Below are 16,754 nucleotides of genomic sequence, written 5' to 3' on the forward strand. Positions count from 1 at the left end.
GTTCATTTCCAAAGTCACTTGAGGAACAGCCTTGTGTCGCTCTGACTTTATGTCTTCAGTTCCATGAAGGAAAGATGTTGTGTTTGGCCTGGCACCAAAAACCAAAAATGGTATGTTCTCCCTCATATGTGGACATTAGATCAAGGGCAAACACAACAAGCGGATTGGACTATGAGCACAGGATAAAATCGAGAGCACACAAGGGAGGGGTGAGGATAGGTAAGACACCTAAAAAACTAGCTAGCATTTGTTGCCCTTAACGCAGAGAACCTAAAGCAGATACCTTAAAGCAACTGAGGCCAATATGAAAAGGGGAACAGGTACTAGAGATTAGGTTAGATCAAAAAGAATTAACCTGGAAGGTAACACCCACACACAGGAAATCAATGTGAGTCAATGCCCTGTATAGCTATCCTTATCTCAACCAGCAAAAACCCTTGTTCCTTCCTATTATTGCTTCTACTCTCTCTACAACAAAATTAGAAATAAGGGCAAAATAGTTTCTGCTGGGTATTGAGGGGGGGAGAGGGAGGGGGCGGAGAGGGTGGTAAGGGAGCGGGTGGGGGCAGGGAGGAGAAATGAACCATCTGTTTGCCCTCAGAGAAGCTTTGCAGAAATGACTGTCCTCCCCGAGCTTTACATGCTCTGGCATAGTTTCTGGTGTTCCTGAAACCTGCCGTTCTCTCAAGACATGGTAACAATTTCACTGATTAGGGAATCCTAAGCATTCCGCGGCTATAGACTGTGTGTGCCTGTGTATTTCTCAGATCAAAGTGAAGTGATTTCTTTGTCGACAGGAAGAGAATTCCTATGATCACTTTTAGGCTCTTGGCAGGCAATGTGTGTGTTTACGTGTTTTCTTTAAGTTATGAACACTGAAGCCTGGAATAAGAAGCCCTGGTTCCCACTGTGGAACATTTTGTATCCACATGAAGGAATACTCCCGCCCCCCACGTTTGGAGATGTTGTTCTGAGAGGCACCTTGGTTCATCCTAGTTTTAGGGCATTTTCCTGGCTGATTTTACGGCAAAGGGCTTGAGGTGATTTTTTGTACTCACCCTGAAATAGTGTTCCTGTCCTCCAAACTGTGGGTTCCACGATGGGTGTTCTGTGGAACAGGACAGAAATGTCATGGCAGTTCAACCTTGAACGAGCTGAGGAGGTAACGTGGCGGAGAAAAACATCCCCAGATGAGAAGATCTTGTCAGGAAACTGCCACAGAAATGGCTGTGGTGTGGAGAAGGAGGGGCCTTAGAGGGAGTGCTAAGGGGTCTGACCAATCAGGAAAGACTTGGCTGAGTGGTCTGCCCAATCAGGAAAGACTTGGCTGTGATGTCACAGTGGACTCACCACCCCTGAGACTTGGAGGGTCCTGAGGCAGTTGCTGCCTGGCCTGTCGCTATGGCAGCCCAGCCAGCCAAGCAGGAAGAAGCTGGAGGAAGGTGCCCTTGTCTCGTGTGGAAGAATTCTCTGTCCATTGGGTTGTAGGGCGGCGGGGCAGGTTTGGCAGGAGTTCATGGGTGTACTTAGCACATGAGGATGGGAGGCTTCCATTCTTCATGGCTAACCTCTGTTAGCCTTCCGCAGAGATTTGAATGTCCACAGGGCTTTGTGCCGTTTGGGCGTGGAGCTCAGCAAGGAGAACAGGCCACCCTGGATCTCACTGTTGTGCAGAGGCTGCCTTGACTTCTGCTTCTCACCCTGACTCCCTGATCTCTGGGTGTGGTTCTATCCGGCTGCTAGGTAGAATGAGATTACATGGAGGCACAGGCACAGGCACAGGCACCTGGTGATCTGGCATGATTTCTTCTCCATCCCTCAGGGTCCACTCAAACACCGGCAAGGAATGTTGGAAGAAATTAACCTCATTCACCAGTGTTTCCATGTGTTCATTAACTCTTGGTAGTGCTGAATGGTGCTTTGTTAGATGAAAGCCCAGAAATTCACTTACTCCAAAGTAGTTAATGTTCCTGGAACAGAGCCCACTGTGGGTGTGTTTGTGTGTGGGGGCTTGTGTGCGGTGCTGAAATCTTTCTGGGTCACTGTCTGTTAGATACTCTGTTGCACATAATGTCTATCAGGATGCTTCCTGGAAGTCAGGAATTTGGGGTTTGGATCAACATTGCATTATCAGAGATCAAGTCTAATCAATGGACAGAGGAGGAAGTATCAGATTTGCTTGAGTATGCCCAGTGCATGTCCTGCTATCATGGTGGATGTATGTATGTACACCTTTGCCCTGCGAGAGAGGATTTGAATTCAAGTGATCGCTTCCTGCATGGCCTGTGGTACATTAGGCCTTAGTTGTTCATTGGCATAAAGGTGGTTGTATTTCTTCCCTCCAAAAACATTGGTGGATACGATGTCACTTTAGGTGTTTTTCTGCGTTTGATCTTTTTTGACGTGCAGACAGTGGCCCCTAAGTAGGTTAACGTCAGGATTTCTGCTCTTGCGGGAAGCATTCCAAGTACATTGCATATAGGCTAGGTTCCTCTGTGTGTGTGTTTGAGTTTGTGTGTGTGTGCATGTGTAATATGTGTAGTGTCCTTTGGAAATAATTTCTTTTCATCTTGTAATACCTTCACAGAGAACCAAGTATTTCACGCTCATCGAGTATATATTCGCTGTTTAGGCATGCAGAAGACTCCTTGAATCAAAATCTGTCAACAACAAAGTGGGGATCGATGGAATGCTCCGGGCTCTCTGGTGTTCAATGACTTCTGGTCTCGCTCAACCTTGCTCTTCAGTAGATGCAAGGTCAGAAATTCATCTACAAGGTGACGATTGGAATATCAGCAGTTGGTGCGTGCGTGTGTTTGTGATATTTTTGTTTCCGTTGGCCCTCACTGACTTGTAGGAGTTAGGTTCATTTCCAAAGTCACTTGAGGAACAGCCTTGTGTCGCTCTGACTTTATGTCTTCAGTTCCATGAAGGAAAGATGTTGTGTTTGGCCTGGCACCAAAAACCAAAAATGGTATGTTCTCCCTCATATGTGGACATTAGATCAAGGGCAAACACAACAAGCGGATTGGACTATGAGCACAGGATAAAATCGAGAGCACACAAGGGAGGGGTGAGGATAGGTAAGACACCTAAAAAACTAGCTAGCATTTGTTGCCCTTAACGCAGAGAACCTAAAGCAGATACCTTAAAGCAACTGAGGCCAATATGAAAAGGGGAACAGGTACTAGAGATTAGGTTAGATCAAAAAGAATTAACCTGGAAGGTAACACCCACACACAGGAAATCAATGTGAGTCAATGCCCTGTATAGCTATCCTTATCTCAACCAGCAAAAACCCTTGTTCCTTCCTATTATTGCTTCTACTCTCTCTACAACAAAATTAGAAATAAGGGCAAAATAGTTTCTGCTGGGTATTGAGGGGGGGAGAGGGAGGGGGCGGAGAGGGTGGTAAGGGAGGGGGTGGGGGCAGGGAGGAGAAATGAACCATCTGTTTGCCCTCAGAGAAGCTTTGCAGAAATGACTGTCCTCCCCGAGCTTTACATGCTCTGGCATAGTTTCTGGTGTTCCTGAAACCTGCCGTTCTCTCAAGACATGGTAACAATTTCACTGATTAGGGAATCCTAAGCATTCCGCGGCTATAGACTGTGTGTGGCTGTGTATTTCTCAGATCAAAGTGAAGTGATTTCTTTGTCGACAGGAAGAGAATTCCTATGATCACTTTTAGGCTCTTGGCAGGCAATGTGTGTGTTTACGTGTTTTCTTTAAGTTATGAACACTGAAGCCTGGAATAAGAAGCCCTGGTTCCCACTGTGGAACATTTTGTATCCACATGAAGGAATACTCCCGCCCCCCACGTTTGGAGATGTTGTTCTGAGAGGCACCTTGGTTCATCCTAGTTTTAGGGCATTTTCCTGGCTGATTTTACGGCAAAGGGCTTGAGGTGATTTTTTGTACTCACCCTGAAATAGTGTTCCTGTCCTCCAAACTGTGGGTTCCACGATGGGTGTTCTGTGGAACAGGACAGAAATGTCATGGCAGTTCAACCTTGAACGAGCTGAGGAGGTAACGTGGCGGAGAAAAACATCCCCAGATGAGAAGATCTTGTCAGGAAACTGCCACAGAAATGGCTGTGGTGTGGAGAAGGAGGGGCCTTAGAGGGAGTGCTAAGGGGTCTGACCAATCAGGAAAGACTTGGCTGAGTGGTCTGCCCAATCAGGAAAGACTTGGCTGTGATGTCACAGTGGACTCACCACCCCTGAGACTTGGAGGGTCCTGAGGCAGTTGCTGCCTGGCCTGTTGCTATGGCAGCCCAGCCAGCCAAGCAGGAAGAAGCTGGAGGAAGGTGCCCTTGTCTCGTGTGGAAGAATTCTCTGTCCATTGGGTTGTAGGGCGGCGGGGCAGGTTTGGCAGGAGTTCATGGGTGTACTTAGCACATGAGGATGGGAGGCTTCCATTCTTCATGGCTAACCTCTGTTAGCCTTCCGCAGAGATTTGAATGTCCACAGGGCTTTGTGCCGTTTGGGCGTGGAGCTCAGCAAGGAGAACAGGCCACCCTGGATCTCACTGTTGTGCAGAGGCTGCCTTGACTTCTGCTTCTCACCCTGACTCCCTGATCTCTGGGTGTGGTTCTATCCGGCTGCTAGGTGGAATGAGATTACATGGAGGCACAGGCACAGGCACAGGCACCTGGTGATCTGGCATGATTTCTTCTCCATCCCTCAGGGTCCACTCAAACACCGGCAAGGAATGTTGGAAGAAATTAACCTCATTCACCAGTGTTTCCATGTGTTCATTAACTCTTGGTAGTGCTGAATGGTGCTTTGTTAGATGAAAGCCCAGAAATTCACTTACTCCAAAGTAGTTAATGTTCCTGGAACAGAGCCCACTGTGGGTGTGTTTGTGTGTGGGGGCTTGTGTGCGGTGCTGAAATCTTTCTGGGTCACTGTCTGTTAGATACTCTGTTGCACATAATGTCTATCAGGATGCTTCCTGGAAGTCAGGAATTTTGGGTTTGGATCAACATTGTATTATCAGAGATCAAGTCTAATCAATGGACAGAGGAGGAAGTATCAGATTTGCTTGAGTATGCCCAGTGCATGTCCTGCTATCATGGTGGATGTATGTATGTACACCTTTGCCCTGCGAGAGAGGATTTGAATTCAAGTGATCGCTTCCTGCATGGCCTGTGGTACATTAGGCCTTAGTTGTTCATTGGCATAAAGGTGGTTGTATTTCTTCCCTCCAAAAACATTGGTGGATACGATGTCACTTTAGGTGTTTTTCTGCGTTTGATCTTTTTGGACGTGCAGACAGTGGCCCCTAAGTAGGTTAACGCCAGGATTTCTGCTCTTGCGGGAAGCATTCCAAGTACATTGCATATAGGCTAGGTTCCTCTGTGTGTGTGTTTGAGTTTGTGTGTGTGTGCATGTGTAATATGTGTAGTGTCCTTTGGAAATAATTTCTTTTCATCTTGTAATACCTTCACAGAGAACCAAGTATTTCACGCTCATCGAGTATATATTCGCTGTTTAGGCATGCAGAAGACTCCTTGAATCAAAATCTGTCAACAACAAAGTGGGGATCGATGGAATGCTCCGGGCTCTCTGGTGTTCAATGACTTCTGGTCTCGCTCAACCTTGCTCTTCAGTAGATGCAAGGTCAGAAATTCATCTACAAGGTGACGATTGGAATATCAGCAGTTGGTGCGTGCGTGTGTTTGTGATATTTTTGTTTCCGTTGGCCCTCACTGACTTGTAGGAGTTAGGTTCATTTCCAAAGTCACTTGAGGAACAGCCTTGTGTCGCTCTGACTTTATGTCTTCAGTTCCATGAAGGAAAGATGTTGTGTTTGGCCGGGCACCAAAAACCAAAAATGGTATGTTCTCCCTCATATGTGGACATTAGATCAAGGGCAAACACAACAAGCGGATTGGACTATGAGCACAGGATAAAATCGAGAGCACACAAGGGAGGGGTGAGGATAGGTAAGACACCTAAAAAACTAGCTAGCATTTGTTGCCCTTAACGCAGAGAACCTAAAGCAGATACCTTAAAGCAACTGAGGCCAATATGAAAAGGGGAACAGGTACTAGAGATTAGGTTAGATCAAAAAGAATTAACCTGGAAGGTAACACCCACACACAGGAAATCAATGTGAGTCAATGCCCTGTATAGCTATCCTTATCTCAACCAGCAAAAACCCTTGTTCCTTCCTATTATTGCTTCTACTCTCTCTACAACAAAATTAGAAATAAGGGCAAAATAGTTTCTGCTGGGTATTGAGGGGGGGAGAGGGAGGGGGCGGAGAGGGTGGTAAGGGAGGGGGTGGGGGCAGGGAGGAGAAATGAACCATCTGTTTGCCCTCAGAGAAGCTTTGCAGAAATGACTGTCCTCCCCGAGGTTTACATGCTATGGCATAGTTTCTGGTGTTCCTGAAACCTGCCGTTCTCTCAAGACATGGTAACAATTTCACTGACTAGGGAATCCTAAGCATTCCTCGGCTATAGACTGTGTGTGCCTGTGTATTTCTCAGATCAAAGTGAAGTGATTTCTTTGTCGACAGGAAGAGAATTCCTATGATCACTTTTAGGCTCTTGGCAGGCAATGTGTGTGTTTACGTGTTTTCTTTAAGTTATGAACACTGAAGCCTGGAATAAGAAGCCCTGGTTCCCACTGTGGAACATTTTGTATCCACATGAAGGAATACTCCCGCCCCCCACGTTTGGAGATGTTGTTCTGAGAGGCACCTTGGTTCATCCTAGTTTTAGGGCATTTTCCTGGCTGATTTTACGGCAAAGGGCTTGAGGTGATTTTTTGTACTCACCCTGAAATAGTGTTCCTGTCCTCCAAACTGTGGGTTCCACGATGGGTGTTCTGTGGAACAGGACAGAAATGTCATGGCAGTTCAACCTTGAACGAGCTGAGGAGGTAACGTGGCGGAGAAAAACATCCCCAGATGAGAAGATCTTGTCAGGAAACTGCCACAGAAATGGCTGTGGTGTGGAGAAGGAGGGGCCTTAGAGGGAGTGCTAAGGGGTCTGACCAATCAGGAAAGACTTGGCTGAGTGGTCTGCCCAATCAGGAAAGACTTGGCTGTGATGTCACAGTGGACTCACCACCCCTGAGACTTGGAGGGTCCTGAGGCAGTTGCTGCCTGGCCTGTTGCTATGGCAGCCCAGCCAGCCAAGCAGGAAGAAGCTGGAGGAAGGTGCCCTTGTCTCGTGTGGAAGAATTCTCTGTCCATTGGGTTGTAGGGCGGCGGGGCAGGTTTGGCAGGAGTTCATGGGTGTACTTAGCACATGAGGATGGGAGGCTTCCATTCTTCATGGCTAACCTCTGTTAGCCTTCCGCAGAGATTTGAATGTCCACAGGGCTTTGTGCCGTTTGGGCGTGGAGCTCAGCAAGGAGAACAGGCCACCCTGGATCTCACTGTTGTGCAGAGGCTGCCTTGACTTCTGCTTCTCACCCTGACTCCCTGATCTCTGGGTGTGGTTCTATCCGGCTGCTAGGTGGAATGAGATTACATGGAGGCACAGGCACAGGCACAGGCACCTGGTGATCTGGCATGATTTCTTCTCCATCCCTCAGGGTCCACTCAAACACCGGCAAGGAATGTTGGAAGAAATTAACCTCATTCACCAGTGTTTCCATGTGTTCATTAACTCTTGGTAGTGCTGAATGGTGCTTTGTTAGATGAAAGCCCAGAAATTCACTTACTCCAAAGTAGTTAATGTTCCTGGAACAGAGCCCACTGTGGGTGTGTTTGTGTGTGGGGGCTTGTGTGCGGTGCTGAAATCTTTCTGGGTCACTGTCTGTTAGATACTCTGTTGCACATAATGTCTATCAGGATGCTTCCTGGAAGTCAGGAATTTTGGGTTTGGATCAACATTGTATTATCAGAGATCAAGTCTAATCAATGGACAGAGGAGGAAGTATCAGATTTGCTTGAGTATGCCCAGTGCATGTCCTGCTATCATGGTGGATGTATGTATGTACACCTTTGCCCTGCGAGAGAGGATTTGAATTCAAGTGATCGCTTCCTGCATGGCCTGTGGTACATTAGGCCTTAGTTGTTCATTGGCATAAAGGTGGTTGTATTTCTTCCCTCCAAAAACATTGGTGGATACGATGTCACTTTAGGTGTTTTTCTGCGTTTGATCTTTTTGGACGTGCAGACAGTGGCCCCTAAGTAGGTTAACGCCAGGATTTCTGCTCTTGCGGGAAGCATTCCAAGTACATTGCATATAGGCTAGGTTCCTCTGTGTGTGTGTTTGAGTTTGTGTGTGTGTGCATGTGTAATATGTGTAGTGTCCTTTGGAAATAATTTCTTTTCATCTTGTAATACCTTCACAGAGAACCAAGTATTTCACGCTCATCGAGTATATATTCGCTGTTTAGGCATGCAGAAGACTCCTTGAATCAAAATCTGTCAACAACAAAGTGGGGATCGATGGAATGCTCCGGGCTCTCTGGTGTTCAATGACTTCTGGTCTCGCTCAACCTTGCTCTTCAGTAGATGCAAGGTCAGAAATTCATCTACAAGGTGACGATTGGAATATCAGCAGTTGGTGCGTGCGTGTGTTTGTGATATTTTTGTTTCCGTTGGCCCTCACTGACTTGTAGGAGTTAGGTTCATTTCCAAAGTCACTTGAGGAACAGCCTTGTGTCGCTCTGACTTTATGTCTTCAGTTCCATGAAGGAAAGATGTTGTGTTTGGCCGGGCACCAAAAACCAAAAATGGTATGTTCTCCCTCATATGTGGACATTAGATCAAGGGCAAACACAACAAGCGGATTGGACTATGAGCACAGGATAAAATCGAGAGCACACAAGGGAGGGGTGAGGATAGGTAAGACACCTAAAAAACTAGCTAGCATTTGTTGCCCTTAACGCAGAGAACCTAAAGCAGATACCTTAAAGCAACTGAGGCCAATATGAAAAGGGGAACAGGTACTAGAGATTAGGTTAGATCAAAAAGAATTAACCTGGAAGGTAACACCCACACACAGGAAATCAATGTGAGTCAATGCCCTGTATAGCTATCCTTATCTCAACCAGCAAAAACCCTTGTTCCTTCCTATTATTGCTTCTACTCTCTCTACAACAAAATTAGAAATAAGGGCAAAATAGTTTCTGCTGGGTATTGAGGGGGGGAGAGGGAGGGGGCGGAGAGGGTGGTAAGGGAGGGGGTGGGGGCAGGGAGGAGAAATGAACCATCTGTTTGCCCTCAGAGAAGCTTTGCAGAAATGACTGTCCTCCCCGAGGTTTACATGCTATGGCATAGTTTCTGGTGTTCCTGAAACCTGCCGTTCTCTCAAGACATGGTAACAATTTCACTGACTAGGGAATCCTAAGCATTCCTCGGCTATAGACTGTGTGTGCCTGTGTATTTCTCAGATCAAAGTGAAGTGATTTCTTTGTCGACAGGAAGAGAATTCCTATGATCACTTTTAGGCTCTTGGCAGGCAATGTGTGTGTTTACGTGTTTTCTTTAAGTTATGAACACTGAAGCCTGGAATAAGAAGCCCTGGTTCCCACTGTGGAACATTTTGTATCCACATGAAGGAATACTCCCGCCCCCCACGTTTGGAGATGTTGTTCTGAGAGGCACCTTGGTTCATCCTAGTTTTAGGGCATTTTCCTGGCTGATTTTATGGCAAAGGGCTTGAGGTGATTTTTTGTACTCACCCTGAAATAGTGTTCCTGTCCTCCAAACTGTGGGTTCCACGATGGGTGTTCTGTGGAACAGGACAGAAATGTCATGGCAGTTCAACCTTGAACGAGCTGAGGAGGTAACGTGGCGGAGAAAAACATCCCCAGATGAGAAGATCTTGTCAGGAAACTGCCACAGAAATGGCTGTGGTGTGGAGAAGGAGGGGCCTTAGAGGGAGTGCTAAGGGGTCTGACCAATCAGGAAAGACTTGGCTGAGTGGTCTGCCCAATCAGGAAAGACTTGGCTGTGATGTCACAGTGGACTCACCACCCCTGAGACTTGGAGGGTCCTGAGGCAGTTGCTGCCTGGCCTGTTGCTATGGCAGCCCAGCCAGCCAAGCAGGAAGAAGCTGGAGGAAGGTGCCCTTGTCTCGTGTGGAAGAATTCTCTGTCCATTGGGTTGTAGGGCGGCGGGGCAGGTTTGGCAGGAGTTCATGGGTGTACTTAGCACATGAGGATGGGAGGCTTCCATTCTTCATGGCTAACCTCTGTTAGCCTTCCGCAGAGATTTGAATGTCCACAGGGCTTTGTGCCGTTTGGGCGTGGAGCTCAGCAAGGAGAACAGGCCACCCTGGATCTCACTGTTGTGCAGAGGCTGCCTTGACTTCTGCTTCTCACCCTGACTCCCTGATCTCTGGGTGTGGTTCTATCCGGCTGCTAGGTAGAATGAGATTACATGGAGGCACAGGCACAGGCACAGGCACCTGGTGATCTGGCATGATTTCTTCTCCATCCCTCAGGGTCCACTCAAACACCGGCAAGGAATGTTGGAAGAAATTAACCTCATTCACCAGTGTTTCCATGTGTTCATTAACTCTTGGTAGTGCTGAATGGTGCTTTGTTAGATGAAAGCCCAGAAATTCACTTACTCCAAAGTAGTTAATGTTCCTGGAACAGAGCCCACTGTGGGTGTGTTTGTGTGTGGGGGCTTGTGTGCGGTGCTGAAATCTTTCTGGGTCACTGTCTGTTAGATACTCTGTTGCACATAATGTCTATCAGGATGCTTCCTGGAAGTCAGGAATTTTGGGTTTGGATCAACATTGCATTATCAGAGATCAAGTCTAATCAATGGACAGAGGAGGAAGTATCAGATTTGCTTGAGTATGCCCAGTGCATGTCCTGCTATCATGGTGGATGTATGTATGTACACCTTTGCCCTGCGAGAGAGGATTTGAATTCAAGTGATCGCTTCCTGCATGGCCTGTGGTACATTAGGCCTTAGTTGTTCATTGGCATAAAGGTGGTTGTATTTCTTCCCTCCAAAAACATTGGTGGATACGATGTCACTTTAGGTGTTTTTCTGCGTTTGATCTTTTTGGACGTGCAGACAGTGGCCCCTAAGTAGGTTAACGCCAGGATTTCTGCTCTTGCGGGAAGCATTCCAAGTACATTGCATATAGGCTAGGTTCCTCTGTGTGTGTGTTTGAGTTTGTGTGTGTGTGCATGTGTAATATGTGTAGTGTCCTTTGGAAATAATTTCTTTTCATCTCGTAATACCTTCACAGAGAACCAAGTATTTCACGCTCATCGAGTATATATTCGCTGTTTAGGCATGCAGAAGACTCCTTGAATCAAAATCTGTCAACAACAAAGTGGGGATCGATGGAATGCTCCGGGCTCTCTGGTGTTCAATGACTTCTGGTCTCGCTCAACCTTGCTCTTCAGTAGATGCAAGGTCAGAAATTCATCTACAAGGTGACGATTGGAATATCAGCAGTTGGTGCGTGCGTGTGTTTGTGATATTTTTGTTTCCGTTGGCCCTCACTGACTTGTAGGAGTTAGGTTCATTTCCAAAGTCACTTGAGGAACAGCCTTGTGTCGCTCTGACTTTATGTCTTCAGTTCCATGAAGGAAAGATGTTGTGTTTGGCCTGGCACCAAAAACCAAAAATGGTATGTTCTCCCTCATATGTGGACATTAGATCAAGGGCAAACACAACAAGCGGATTGGACTATGAGCACAGGATAAAATCGAGAGCACACAAGGGAGGGGTGAGGATAGGTAAGACACCTAAAAAACTAGCTAGCATTTGTTGCCCTTAACGCAGAGAACCTAAAGCAGATACCTTAAAGCAACTGAGGCCAATATGAAAAGGGGAACAGGTACTAGAGATTAGGTTAGATCAAAAAGAATTAACCTGGAAGGTAACACCCACACACAGGAAATCAATGTGAGTCAATGCCCTGTATAGCTATCCTTATCTCAACCAGCAAAAACCCTTGTTCCTTCCTATTATTGCTTCTACTCTCTCTACAACAAAATTAGAAATAAGGGCAAAATAGTTTCTGCTGGGTATTGAGGGGGGGAGAGGGAGGGGGCGGAGAGGGTGGTAAGGGAGGGGGTGGGGGCAGGGAGGAGAAATGAACCATCTGTTTGCCCTCAGAGAAGCTTTGCAGAAATGACTGTCCTCCCCGAGCTTTACATGCTCTGGCATAGTTTCTGGTGTTCCTGAAACCTGCCGTTCTCTCAAGACATGGTAACAATTTCACTGATTAGGGAATCCTAAGCATTCCGCGGCTATAGACTGTGTGTGCCTGTGTATTTCTCAGATCAAAGTGAAGTGATTTCTTTGTCGACAGGAAGAGAATTCCTATGATCACTTTTAGGCTCTTGGCAGGCAATGTGTGTGTTTACGTGTTTTCTTTAAGTTATGAACACTGAAGCCTGGAATAAGAAGCCCTGGTTCCCACTGTGGAACATTTTGTATCCACATGAAGGAATACTCCCGCCCCCCACGTTTGGAGATGTTGTTCTGAGAGGCACCTTGGTTCATCCTAGTTTTAGGGCATTTTCCTGGCTGATTTTACGGCAAAGGGCTTGAGGTGATTTTTTGTACTCACCCTGAAATAGTGTTCCTGTCCTCCAAACTGTGGGTTCCACGATGGGTGTTCTGTGGAACAGGACAGAAATGTCATGGCAGTTCAACCTTGAACGAGCTGAGGAGGTAACGTGGCGGAGAAAAACATCCCCAGATGAGAAGATCTTGTCAGGAAACTGCCACAGAAATGGCTGTGGTGTGGAGAAGGAGGGGCCTTAGAGGGAGTGCTAAGGGGTCTGACCAATCAGGAAAGACTTGGCTGAGTGGTCTGCCCAATCAGGAAAGACTTGGCTGTGATGTCACAGTGGACTCACCACCCCTGAGACTTGGAGGGTCCTGAGGCAGTTGCTGCCTGGCCTGTTGCTATGGCAGCCCAGCCAGCCAAGCAGGAAGAAGCTGGAGGAAGGTGCCCTTGTCTCGTGTGGAAGAATTCTCTGTCCATTGGGTTGTAGGGCGGCGGGGCAGGTTTGGCAGGAGTTCATGGGTGTACTTAGCACATGAGGATGGGAGGCTTCCATTCTTCATGGCTAACCTCTGTTAGCCTTCCGCAGAGATTTGAATGTCCACAGGGCTTTGTGCCGTTTGGGCGTGGAGCTCAGCAAGGAGAACAGGCCACCCTGGATCTCACTGTTGTGCAGAGGCTGCCTTGACTTCTGCTTCTCACCCTGACTCCCTGATCTCTGGGTGTGGTTCTATCCGGCTGCTAGGTGGAATGAGATTACATGGAGGCACAGGCACAGGCACAGGCACCTGGTGATCTGGCATGATTTCTTCTCCATCCCTCAGGGTCCACTCAAACACCGGCAAGGAATGTTGGAAGAAATTAACCTCATTCACCAGTGTTTCCATGTGTTCATTAACTCTTGGTAGTGCTGAATGGTGCTTTGTTAGATGAAAGCCCAGAAATTCACTTACTCCAAAGCAGTTAATGTTCCTGGAACAGAGCCCACTGTGGGTGTGTTTGTGTGTGGGGGCTTGTGTGCGGTGCTGAAATCTTTCTGGGTCACTGTCTGTTAGATACTCTGTTGCACATAATGTCTATCAGGATGCTTCGTGGAAGTCAGGAATTTGGGGTTTGGATCAACATTGCATTATCAGAGATCAAGTCTAATCAATGGACAGAGGAGGAAGTATCAGATTTGCTTGAGTATGCCCAGTGCATGTCCTGCTATCATGGTGGATGTATGTATGTACACCTTTGCCCTGCGAAAGAGGATTTGAATTCAAGTGATCGCTTCCTGCATGGCCTGTGGTACATTAGGCCTTAGTTGTTCATTGGCATAAAGGTGGTTGTATTTCTTCCCTCCAAAAACATTGGTGGATACGATGTCACTTTAGGTGTTTTTCTGCGTTTGATCTTTTTGGACGTGCAGACAGTGGCCCCTAAGTAGGTTAACGCCAGGATTTCTGCTGTTGCGGGAAGCATTCCAAGTACGTTGCATATAGGCTAGGTTCCTCTGTGTGTGTGTTTGAGTTTGTGTGTGTGTGCATGTGTAATATGTGTAGTGTCCTTTGGAAATAATTTCTTTTCATCTTGTAATACCTTCACAGAGAACCAAGTATTTCACGCTCATCGAGTATATATTCGCTGTTTAGGCATGCAGAAGACTCCTTGAATCAAAATCTGTCAAAAACAAAGTGGGGATCGATGGAATGCTCCGGGCTCTCTGGTGTTCAATGACTTCTGGTCTCGCTCAACCTTGCTCTTCAGTAGATGCAAGGTCAGAAATTCATCTACAAGGTGACGATTGGAATATCAGCAGTTGGTGCGTGCGTGTGTTTGTGATATTTTTGTTTCCGTTGGCCCTCACTGACTTGTAGGAGTTAGGTTCATTTCCAAAGTCACTTGAGGAACAGCCTTGTGTCGCTCTGACTTTATGTCTTCAGTTCCATGAAGGAAAGATGTTGTGTTTGGCCTGGCACCAAAAACCAAAAATGGTATGTTCTCCCTCATATGTGGACATTAGATCAAGGGCAAACACAACAAGCGGATTGGACTATGAGCACAGGATAAAATCGAGAGCACACAAGGGAGGGGTGAGGATAGGTAAGACACCTAAAAAACTAGCTAGCATTTGTTGCCCTTAACGCAGAGAACCTAAAGCAGATACCTTAAAGCAACTGAGGCCAATATGAAAAGGGGAACAGGTACTAGAGATTAGGTTAGATCAAAAAGAATTAACCTGGAAGGTAACACCCACACACAGGAAATCAATGTGAGTCAATGCCCTGTATAGCTATCCTTATCTCAACCAGCAAAAACCCTTGTTCCTTCCTATTATTGCTTCTACTCTCTCTACAACAAAATTAGAAATAAGGGCAAAATAGTTTCTGCTGGGTATTGAGGGGGGGAGAGGGAGGGGGCGGAGAGGGTGGTAAGGGAGGGGGTGGGGGCAGGGAGGAGAAATGAACCATCTGTTTGCCCTCAGAGAAGCTTTGCAGAAATGACTGTCCTCCCCAAGCTTTACATGCTCTGGCATAGTTTCTGGTGTTCCTGAAACCTGCCGTTCTCTCAAGACATGGTAACAATTTCACTGATTAGGGAATCCTAAGCATTCCGCGGCTATAGACTGTGTGTGCCTGTGTATTTCTCAGATCAAAGTGAAGTGATTTCTTTGTCGACAGGAAGAGAATTCCTATGATCACTTTTAGGCTCTTGGCAGGCAATGTGTGTGTTTATGTGTTTTCTTTAAGTTATGAACACTGAAGCCTGGAATAAGAAGCCCTGGTTCCCACTGTGGAACATTTTGTATCCACATGAAGGAATACTCCCGCCCCCCACGTTTGGAGATGTTGTTCTGAGAGGCACCTTGGTTCATCCTAGTTTTAGGGCATTTTCCTGGCTGATTTTACGGCAAAGGGCTTGAGGTGATTTTTTGTACTCACCCTGAAATAGTGTTCCTGTCCTCCAAACTGTGGGTTCCACGATGGGTGTTCTGTGGAACAGGACAGAAATGTCATGGCAGTTCAACCTTGAACGAGCTGAGGAGGTAACGTGGCGGAGAAAAACATCCCCAGATGAGAAGATCTTGTCAGGAAACTGCCACAGAAATGGCTGTGGTGTGGAGAAGGAGGGGCCTTAGAGGGAGTGCTAAGGGGTCTGACCAATCAGGAAAGACTTGGCTGAGTGGTCTGCCCAATCAGGAAAGACTTGGCTGTGATGTCACAGTGGACTCACCACCCCTGAGACTTGGAGGGTCCTGAGGCAGTTGCTGCCTGGCCTGTTGCTATGGCAGCCCAGCCAGCCAAGCAGGAAGAAGCTGGAGGAAGGTGCCCTTGTCTCGTGTGGAAGAATTCTCTGTCCATTGGGTTGTAGGGCGGCGGGGCAGGTTTGGCAGGAGTTCATGGGTGTACTTAGCACATGAGGATGGGAGGCTTCCATTCTTCATGGCTAACCTCTGTTAGCCTTCCGCAGAGATTTGAATGTCCACAGGGCTTTGTGCCGTTTGGGCGTGGAGCTCAGCAAGGAGAACAGGCCACCCTGGATCTCACTGTTGTGCAGAGGCTGCCTTGACTTCTGCTTCTCACCCTGACTCCCTGATCTCTGGGTGTGGTTCTATCCGGCTGCTAGGTAGAATGAGATTACATGGAGGCACAGGCACAGGCACAGGCACCTGGTGATCTGGCATGATTTCTTCTCCATCCCTCAGGGTCCACTCAAACACCGGCAAGGAATGTTGGAAGAAATTAACCTCATTCACCAGTGTTTCCATGTGTTCATTAACTCTTGGTAGTGCTGAATGGTGCTTTGTTAGATGAAAGCCCAGAAATTCACTTACTCCAAAGTAGTTAATGTTCCTGGAACAGAGCCCACTGTGGGTGTGTTTGTGTGTGGGGGCTTGTGTGCGGTGCTGAAATCTTTCTGGGTCACTGTCTGTTAGATACTCTGTTGCACATAATGTCTATCAGGATGCTTCCTGGAAGTCAGGAATTTTGGGTTTGGATCAACATTGCATTATCAGAGATCAAGTCTAATCAATGGACAGAGGAGGAAGTATCAGATTTGCTTGAGTATGCCCAGTGCATGTCCTGCTATCATGGTGGATGTATGTATGTACACCTTTGCCCTGCGAGAGAGGATTTGAATTCAAGTGATCGCTTCCTGCATGGCCTGTGGTACATTAGGCCTTAGTTGTTCATTGGCATAAAGGTGGTTGTATTTCTTCCCTCCAAAAACATTGGTGGATACGATGTCACTTTAGGTGTTTTTCTGCGTTTGATCTTTTTGGACGTGCAGACAGTGGCCCCTAAGTAGGTTAACG

The sequence above is a fragment of the Castor canadensis genome, chromosome 12 (assembly GCF_047511655.1).
Source record: "Castor canadensis chromosome 12, mCasCan1.hap1v2, whole genome shotgun sequence".
Classification (NCBI taxonomy): Eukaryota; Metazoa; Chordata; class Mammalia; order Rodentia; family Castoridae; genus Castor; species Castor canadensis.